Source organism: Coffea arabica, chromosome 10c (assembly GCF_036785885.1).
Source record: "Coffea arabica cultivar ET-39 chromosome 10c, Coffea Arabica ET-39 HiFi, whole genome shotgun sequence".
Taxonomy (NCBI): domain Eukaryota; kingdom Viridiplantae; phylum Streptophyta; class Magnoliopsida; order Gentianales; family Rubiaceae; genus Coffea; species Coffea arabica.
The window spans coordinates 32,351,622-32,362,543 of NC_092329.1; positions in this window are offsets into that span (position 1 = coordinate 32,351,622).

The following is a 10,922-nucleotide window of genomic DNA, read 5'->3' on the forward strand; positions in this document are numbered from 1 at the left end:
CGATGCTTGGTTGGGTTTCGGACGGGTCGGTTACTATTCATGGCCGACTCTGGAGTTCGTTTCTTTTATTTTGGGATATTTTGCCCTTTTGCCTTGTTGCGCGCGTTACAAGTTTCAAACGTGATAGATCGCTTTATACTGCACCGTTAGTCCTGGCGAGACTGGGCAGGCAGTCCGCTAACCTCTTTGGTTCGCCTTAGGGGAAGGTGGGGCTGTCACAAGTTAGCCAGAAAGTCCACACCTTAATGATTGCAGAAGAAGGCATAGATCTTTCATGGTGAACATACATTGTGACAGCCCCACCTTCCCCGAAGGCGAACCAACGGGGTTAGCGGGACTGCCTGCCCAGCTCTCGCCAGGACTAACGGTACAGTTTACGTCGATCTATTACGTTCCGGAACATACCATTGCGCGCAAACAAGCCAAAATCGCAAAATAAAAAAAACGAAAATCGAAGCCGAAATGAATAGTGCAGGCCACGTCAGAATCCGGCCAGAATCGGGCCGGATTTTCGACCGGATTCTCGGCCGGATACAAGGCCGAGAGCAAAATAAAAATTTTCAAAACTCCCTCGCAATCCGGCCGGCAATCCGGCCAAGATTCCGGCTGGATTGTCTGGCCGGATACCGGCCAGAGAGCAACTGGCCGGATTCTTTTTTTCCCAAGGCCAATCCGGCCTTCAATCCGGCCAGTTTCTGGCCGGATTCCTGGCCGGATTTGGCACTGTTCATCCACGCCAAAATTTTTTTTCCGTTTTCGTTTGAAGTCGTCTTGATCCGAAATTCATCCAAATCACAGCCAAGCATATATATTCATTGGAAATCAACATTTACAAGCCAAATGGCGTACAAGCTATCCCATTAGTTCATACCAATACAATTAGGCCAACACAAGCCCTTCATTAAAGAAAGCTATACACTTAGGGTTATCACCCTCAAGGAGCTAAACAAAATTACATGTACAAGAGCTCAACTTGTCATCCAACTATCAAAATCTTTCCAAAAGTGTTCATTTTCCTATAAGGAAAACAAATGACACGGAATGAGCTAAAGCCCAGTGGTATACTACTACATAAGCAACCAAAGTCACATAAGGATGAACTTTCATTTAAAGTGCACAAATAAGCAGTAAAACAAAACGGTAAAAGGATACGGTCGGCTCTCAAGAGCTCATTTCCACGCTTGCAATCTTGATCCAACCTCATTGACCCTCCGTCAATGTCAAAAGTATCAAACCGTAGACCTCACTTTACTTCCATTCCTTCCACCCAACATACCCCAACCGGGCCCGCACTCCATTCAGTAATATTTTTGGTAATACTCGAGTATACCGGAACCAAGAGTCTCATTACTACAAGGCTCCTCAGTACAGTCCCCGTGGCATGACAATTTTCACGACCAAGCCCTCGCCGGCTTGATCCAATTGACTACCAAACGGGGTTGAGCTCAGTGATACAGTAAAGTAGTCGGACAACCGTCCAAACAACATCAATTCAGTTTCCATATAACCAGTGCAGTAATACACTAATACAGTAAATAGCCACGAATGAAATCACAAGGGGTGAGGGCGGTCAAGTACACCCTCACCTCAATCATTTACAATAACCAATTAAGCCCTCAAGGCATCAAATACACATAGCACAAAGCCACATTATAACAAGTAAGTGAGTAGTGTACTCACCAAGTGAGAAAGTGGTGTTTCATACACCGCGATCACCAATATGTCGTGAGCTACCGTCACGCCCTAGAACATGTAAACAAATGCAATGAGACTCGATAACGAGTCATATAACAATGCTTAACACAACCCCAATAGGGTTTCATATGCACAAATAAGCATGATAGCAAACCAGAAATTAAGAAAGGGCTTTAACTTAAGCCTTGATAAGAAAACCGGTTTTGATGTCATAATGCGGTAATGGCACAACTCTCACTACGAATATCGGTTGGGGTTGTAAGACCCACCGTTTCGAAGCTATGGAACAGGGCTACAACAATGTAGAAGGTCACTCAATCCAGTTCCTAACACAACTAGGTCAAATATGCCAAATACTAACCCAGAATTCCTAAAACAGGTTCACAAAACACAGAAAACGGTAATTGGTATATCTCAGTCCATACAAGTCCAAATGCTGAAATTCCAAAGGTATATGTTAGCTAAGACATTCAGATACATTTCATCAGAAGACACCAACTTCAAAATCCAAACCAATTCCAGTCAAAAAGGCCAATTACTACAGCAGTTTTCACATTCTGCTCAATGCAGAACAGCTACAGTAGAAACGGCATAACTCACTTCATACTCATCCAAATGACCTGAAATTTTACAGGCACCTTAACCACATAAATACCTACAACTGTCATGTTTTGAGCAAAGTCCAATTCGGCCTCTAACCCAGTGATCTAAAACCGGACAGAAATGGGATTCTATGAACCCTAACTTTTCAATTTTCACACCAAATCCAAAATTGATTGCATTTTCCTATCCAATACACCTCATAGAGTCATTATCAACCATTATCATTCATCATACAAGCCCCCAACATCAAGATCATATTAATCCAGAAAAATTCCCAATAAAATAAAAACTTCACCAAAACAAGCCAAATCAAGAAACAAATCATATATTCCTTCACTCATGCCACCATTAAGCATAATATAACCATCATTAGGTATAGGGGAGAGGTTGTAGCATCACTTACCAAGAAACAAGGGAAAGAGAGATTGTAGACACCTTTGCACTTCAAAACAACTTCACTACAACCCTTACTAGCACTAGAAGATAGGATTTTATGGAGTGAAATCTAGTCTAAGCTTTGTTTATGGAAGATTGAGTGAGATGGAAGCTTGAAATTTGATGAACTTTCTCCCTTGTGGAGCTTGGGATGGCCGGCCAAAGAGAAAGAAAAATGAGGAATTTTTTGTGAATTTTTGGAGATATTAACTAATTGGGTCAAAAGTCAAAAAATTTGTCAAAAGGTGAATGGTGTTTCTTAAGTCATAACCAATGAGAAGGTGACATGTGGCATCTCATTAAATGCCTTCCTATCTTTCTTTTCTCTCTCACATCAATCACTTCACACACTCTACTTATCACTTAACACCCGATAAATTTTACACAGTATCCGAAACTTAACCTTATTGGCCGAATTTTTCCGAACTTTTCGCACTAGTGGGTCCCACGTCCACTATTTACTCTTAATTTTCTAAAAATTCTCCAATACTATAAAAATCATCTAAAAACTATAATTGCTCATAAAATCTACCAGGAAAAATATTTCTAAGCCCGAAAATGCAGAAAACATGCAATTAAGGGGAAAATAAATCCTAGGAAAATAATTAGGGTTTTACGGGTTCTCACACTCTCCCCCCCTTAAAAGAATTTCGTCCTCGAAATTTCTCACCTTAATTCCCGAAAAGGTTTGGGTACTTCTTTCGCATTTCCTCTTCTATCTCCCAAGTAGCTTCCTCAACTCCGTGGTTTCTCCATAGCACTTTCACTAGTGGAATCCGCTTATTTCGAAGCTCTTTAACTTTTCGATCGAGTACTTGGACTGGTTTTTCTTCATAAGCCAGTGATTCATCCACTTCAATCTCTTCCGGTTGCAATACATGGGATGGGTCAGGATGGTACTTCTTTAGCATCGAGACGTGAAATACATCGTGGATTCGAGATAGACTGGATGGCAGTTCCAATCGATACGCGACCGCTCCAACCCTCTGAAGGATCTTGTAGGGTCCAACGTATCGCGGTTGAAGCTTCTTTCCTTTCCCTGCTGTAAGACTTCGTAAGGGCGTGATCTTGAGAAATACATGATCCCCAACCTCAAACTCCAAGTCTTTTCTTCGGTTATCCGCGTAGCTCTTTTGGCGACTTTGGGCAGTTTGAAGTCGTTGCCGTATCAACTTAACTTTCTCGTGAGCCTCTTCCATCCATGGAATGGTTGCCGGGTCCAGTGCTTTCTTTTCGCCAACTTCATCCCAGTAAATCGGCGACCGGCACTTGCGTCCGTAGAGAGCTTCGTACGGAGCCATTTGAATCGACGAATGAAAACTATTGTTGTACGCGAACTCTACCAAGGTCATGTGCTGACCCCAACTGCCTCCAAAGTCCAGAATACAGGTTCGTAGCATGTCCTCCAGAGTTTGAATTGTCCGTTCTGACTGGCCATCTGTCTGAGGGTGATAGGTTGTGCTCAAGTTGAGTTTCGTCCCCAGGGTTTCTTGGAATTTCTGCCAAAATCGTGATACAAACCGTGGATCCCGATCGGAAACGATGCTCACAGGAACACCGTGTAGTCTTACTACTTCGTCCATGTACAGTCGGGCCAACTGATCCATTGAATACTTCATGTTCACCGGCAAGAAATGGGTCGACTTGGTTAATCGATCAACGATCACCCAAACGGCATCGTGTCCCCTTTGCGTCCTCGGTAAACCGGAAACGAAGTCCATTGTGATGTTTTGTCACGCCCCGAAAAAAAAATGAGTTTGAGAACCCGGAAATTTTGTAATTTTCTAGGGTTTATTTTTTTAATCGCCCGTTTTTCTACATTTTCTTGATTAGAAAAATTCCCCAGATAAAGTTTATGAGCAAAAATAGTTTAAAAATGATTTTCCTAGTATTGGAGAGTTTTTAGAAAATTAAGAATATATAACGGACGTGGGACCCACAAGTGCGAAAAGTTCGGAAAAATTCGGCCAATTAGGTTAAATTCCGGATACTGTGTAAAATTTATCGGGTGTTAAGGGATAAGTAGAGGATGTGAATTGATTGATGTGAGAGGAAAAAGAAAAGATAAGATTGCATTTATGGAGGTGACAAGTGTCACCATTGTATTGGAAATAGCTTATGACTTACTATTCATTTTCTTGACTTTTTGACCAATTGCTTAAATATCTTAAAAATCACACAAAATTCATTCTTGTCTTCAACCTCTTGGCTGATTCTCTCTCTAGCAAAGAAGGAAGAAAAAACCTCTTCAAAGTTTGGCAATTATCTAGCTCAAATCCTCCAAAACACTTGCTTGATCTAGTTTCTACTCCATAAAACCTCTTCTTTTAGTGATAGTGAGTTGTTTGGTGAAGTTGTTTGGAAGCTTAAGGTGACAAGTAGCTCTCCCTCTTGTTTTGCTAAGGTAAGTGGTGGATGAACACCTCTCCTTCCTCTAATGATGTTCAATTCATGATTAGTTTGTGTTATAAGATGCAATTTCATGGATTATTTTTTGAGTTTGGTTGAATTGGTGAAGTTTTATTATTTTTGGGAATTTTTCTGTTTTCATAGGGATATGATTGGGTGGTCATGTATGATGATTGGAAATGATGTTTAATGACTCTAGGAGGTGGGAAAAGTGATTAAGTGCAATCAATTTCTGTTTTGGAAGAAATTTCAGAAAATTAGGTTTTGTAGTTCTTCATTCTGCCCGAATTTATTTCACCATGTTAGAACCCGAATTGGACTTTGCTCAAAACATGAAAGTTGTAGGTATTGATGAGTTTGAAGTGCCTGTAAAATTTCAGGTCATTTGGATTAGTGTAGAGTGAGATATGCCGATTTTACTGTTGCTATTCTGGGTTGATCAGAATGCGAAAACTGCACTTGTAATTGGCCATTTTGACTGGAATTGCTTTGGATTTAGATGTTGGTTTCTTCTGATGAAATGTAGCTGGATGTCTTAGCTACCATATGCCTTTAGAATTTCGGCATTTGGACCTGTATAGACTGAGTTATAGTAATTACAGGATTATGTGATTTGTAAACCTGTTTTTGGTGTTTCCGGTTGAGTATTTGGCACATTTGACCTAGTTGTGCTAGGATTTGGACTGAGTGGCCTTCTACATTGTTGTAGACCTATCTCTTATCTTCGAAACGGTGGGTCTTGCACCTTCTTCCGACAATCATAACGCCTTTGGTACCATTACCGCAAAATGACGTCAAAACTGTTTTTCTGGTTTTGAGCTTAAGTTTCATTTCCGGATTTTTTTCCCCCTAGCTTGACTTGCACTAGTATTACTTGGAGCTTGCTGAATGGCTATGGATGAACTTGTTGTTGTGTGTGTACCTTTGGGACTGGCTGAGGAAATAATGAAGCCATGATGGCTGGAAAAGTTAGCAAATGTAGGGGAAGTGCTGTCCGAACTTTTAAAGGATTTGTTTGCATTGAGTTTGTGATCTAAGACTTGGGTTTGAGCAAGGCAATGATACATGATGGATGATTTCTGAGCCATTGAGGTGAGTGACCTCAAACTATTTCTGAAGTTCTTTATGAACTGTTTCCTGCATTATTTACTTTTAAACTGTTTCCAAAAGTTACTTTTGAACTGTTTTCTTGCATATCATGCGTACTTGCATATGAGTGTCCCTTGGTTGCTGTAATTCTTGACTTATTGGCTTGTCATTATTAATTGAAAATGTGTTAAGTACTTTCGATGATTGTTAAAATGAGTTTTCTAGGCGAGTGTGTACTTTATCGTACTCGACCTAAATAAATATGAATTTTCAATGATTAATGATTAAATGCTAGTTGCGCATGATGTAAGCCTTTTGGCTGAACTGGCCACTGCCCTTCGTTACCGATCGACTCGAGCCAGAAGCGGACTCGGTCGGGCGATATGGTGACCCTGGGTGAATTTGGTATACTCGAGTATTACCTTGTAGTCCGGCTACGTCCGGATGGGTGGAGTCCGGCCAACGTCGGATGGGTGGAGTCCGGTCAACGTCCGGAAAAGGGGATGAACGAATAAAAAGATGAACGAGGGTTTATTTATAAAAATGAAATTTTCAAATAATTGGAGGAATAAGGGGAAATATCAGGGGAACGAACAAATGAATAGCTCCATGTGAGCGGTATCCTTTTAATGAATATGTTACTATCGCTTTCCATTGTAAATGTTTCTTGAATTATTGATTATTGATGGTTAATGTGTTGGCTTTGTTATGAAATTTCATGTTCGGAACCTTATTGAGATTTTAGCTCATTGAGCTTTGTGGAATTACCATGTGGTGTCATTTTCTGCTTTTGTTTTACTCTCACTGTGCAAATGTTGACCTGTAACAAAATTACATTTTTACCCCCGGTTACTTATTGAACTTCTAAAACATTACAATGATTTCACTGGCTCACGAGAGCAAAAATACGTACATCTGATTTCTGAACCATGACATCAATGAAATGAATTTTTGTGAAAACTATTTGATTACTGATTTTACTGGTTACTCACTGGGCTTTTAGCTCACCCCAAAAATGTTTTATTTCCCCCCCCACAGGGCTCAAGGCGAAGGAAGGGCTTGTTGTGCTTATTCACGTGACTGGATGGCTTATATCGTGTACAGTTTAAGTTTGGATCTATTTTATGTACGAGTTGGTCTTGTATAAATATTTGAAATTGATATGGATGTAAGTATACATTCCACGATTGGAATCAGTTTCCGCTGCATTTGTGACATGTAATTATTGGAGACTTGGATGTATGTTTGTGGACCATGTGATGTATATTTGAGATTTATATTGTAATTCATTTGAGGATTGTAGTGATCGACTGAGTCCCGGCGAGACCTGGGCAGGCGGCCCGCCGAACCCTCTGGTTCGCCTTAGGGGGAGGTGGGGCCGTCACATGTTTTCCCACTTCCACTCGGGTATCTCCAAGGGTTGTAATAGACCCGATGGTTTTTGATGCTCTGCCTTCACTTGCTGGCAAATAAGACATTTCTGCACGTATTGAGCTATTTCCCTCTTCATATTATCCCACCAATAGGTCCCTTTCAGGTCTTGATACATCTTGCTGCTACCCGGATGGATTGTATACTTGGACCGATGAGCTTCCTCCAGAATTTCCTCTTTCAACACCTCTTCCTTCGGTACTACGATTCGGTTCCGATACTTCAAAAGACCCTCAGGACTCAAATTGAAGTCCGTTGTTTCTCCCTTTTCCAATTTCTCTCTCCACTTCCGTACCATCAAATCCTCGCCTTGCGCCTCTTTTATACGTTCCAGTAGAGTGGAGGTAACCCTAACATTGCCAAATATCACCTTATGGCTCCCTAGACAGGGTCTCCATTCACACACGGATTCTAACAAATCCCACTCCTTAATCATTAGCCCTGCCACTTGCACTTTACGACTCAGGGCATCTGCTACCACATTTGCCTTTCCCGGATGGTAATTGATCGTACAGTCGTAATCTTCCAGGAATTCCATCCACCTTCGTTGCCTCATGTTCAGTTCCTTCTGGGAGAAGAGGTACCTAAGACTCTTGTGATCCGAAAACACTTCGAAGGTCACCCCATATAGGTAATGCCTCCACTTTTTCAGTGCAAACACAACTGCAGCTAATTCTAGATCGTGAGTCGGGTAGTTCTGCTCGTGAAGCTTCAATTTCCTAGAGGCAAAAGCAATCACATTCCGGTTCTGCATCAAAACGCATCCCAATCCTTCTCGCGACGCGTCTGCATATACTGCAAACCCGTCCACTCCATTTGGCAAGACCAGTACCGGAGCCATGGTCAATCTTTTCTTTAATTCCTGAAAACTCGTTTCGCATCGGTCGTTCCAGATAAACTGGCCATGCTTCTTCGTTAGGTCAGTTAAAGGTCCTGCCAGTTTGGAAAAGTCCTTAATGAACCTTCGGTAGTACCCAGCTAGCCCTAGAAAGCTACGAATTTCCGTGGGGGTTTCTGGCCTCTTCCAATTTGTCACGACCTCAACCTTCGCCGGGTCCACCGAAATACCTTCATGAGAGATCACGTGCCCGAGAAATGCCACTTTCTCCAACCAGAACTCGCATTTGCTAAACTTGGCATACAGCTGATGTTCCCTCAAGGTCTGCAACACCACTCTCAAATGTTCCTCATGCTCATCACGTGTCTTAGAGTAGACCAAAATGTCGTCAATGAACACCACGACAAATCGGTCCAGGTAGGGTTTGAAAACCCTATGCATTAGGTCCATGAAAGCGGCGGGAGCATTAGTCAGTCCAAAGGGCATAACGGCGAACTCGTAATGCCCGTATCTTGAATTGAAAGCAGTTTTCGGAATGTCCTCCTTCCTAATCGACAACTGGTAGTATCCCTGTCGGAGGTCCAACTTGGAGAAGACCACTGCTCCTTGCAACTGGTCGAACAATTCGTCGATGTGGGGCAGTGGATACTTATTCTTGATCGTTACATTATTTAGACCTCGATAGTCAATGCACATCCTCAAGGTTCCATCCTTTTTCTTCACAAATAGAACAGGAGCTCCCCAAGGAGACTCACTCTCGTGAATGAAACCGCGCTCCAACAGATCTTGCAATTGCAACTTAAGCTCCTTAAGTTCTGCAGGCGCCATTCGGTAAGGGGTTTTTGAGATAGGTGCAGTTCCAGGTAAAAGATCTATTCGGAATTCTATCTCCCTTTCCGGAGGTAAGGCCACTAATTCATCAGGAAATACATCCGAAAATTCCCTCACTATGGCCACGTCTTCTACTTTTAACTTATCCATAGGGGTATTAATTAAGAAGGCCAAAAATCCTTGCGCCCCACTACTTATCAGTTTCCTAGCTCGAATGCCCGAAATGAGAGCAGATGAGGCTAACCTACCCCTTATATCTAACCTTAAGGTTGCCTCGCCAGGAATGCGAAATTCAACTATTTTCGTTTTACAATCCAGTTGCGCGTTATATTTGGCTAGCCAGTCCATACCCAAAATCACATCGTACCCCTTAATGGACAAGCTAATCAGGTCTCCTAAAAACCTCCTTTCACCTACCCATACATCGCAATCCTTTGCCACCGCTAACACTAGAGCATTTGGGTAGGCATAATTGCTACGGCACTCACACTGTCGAACGCGGCTAGCCGGGCTCCAACGCACCACGGCCCCCTTCTGCCTCAGTTGATACTTAATTGTCGGCAGCGTGCTACGAGGACGATCGCCTACCGGGCGGTCACGCGGGTCACCACTCGCATCCATCCTATAACAAAGGAAGAAATAAGATGAATAACCGTAATAGGTATTAACAATAGCATTCTCAAGTCGAGCACTTCTCTCCCACCCAGGCTAGTTCAAACCCTGGCTCTGATACCACCTGTGACAGCCCCACCTTCCCCGAAGGCGAACCAACGGGGTTAGCGGATTGCCTGCCCAGCTCTCGCCAGGACTAACGGTATAGTTTACGTCGATCTATTACGTTCCGGAACATACCATTGCGCGCAAACAAGCCAAAATCGCAAAATAAAAAAAAAACGAAAATCGAAGCCGAAATGAATAGTGCAAGCCACGTCAGAATCCGGCCAGAATCGGGCCGGATTTCCGACCAGATTCTCGGCCGGATACAAGGCCAAGAGCAAAATAAAAATTTTCAAAACTCCCTCGCAATCCGGCCTGCAATCCGGCCAAGATTCCGGCCGGATTGTCTGGCCGGATACCGGCCAGAGAGCAACTGGCCGGATTCTTTTTTTCCCAAGGCCAATCCGGCCAGTTTCTGGCCGGATTCCTGGCCGGATTTGGCACTGTTCATCCATGCCAAAATTTTTTTTCCGTTTTCGTTTGAAGTCGTCTTGATCCGAAATTCATCCAAATCACAGCCAAGCATATATATTCATTGGAAATCAACATTTACAAGCCAAATGGCGTACAAGCTATCCCATTAGTTCATACCAATACAATTAGGCCAACACAAGCCCTTCATTAAAGAAAGCTATACACTTAGGGTTATCACCCTCAAGGAGCTAAACAAAATTACATGTACAAGAGCTCAACTTGTCATCCAACTATCAAAATCTTTCCAAAAGTGTTCATTTTCCTGTAAGGAAAATAAATGACACGGAATGAGCTAAAGCCCAGTGGTATACTACTACATAAGCAACCAAAGTCACATAAGGATGAACTTTCATTTAAAGTGCACAAATAAGCAGTAAAACAAAACGGTAAAAGGATACGG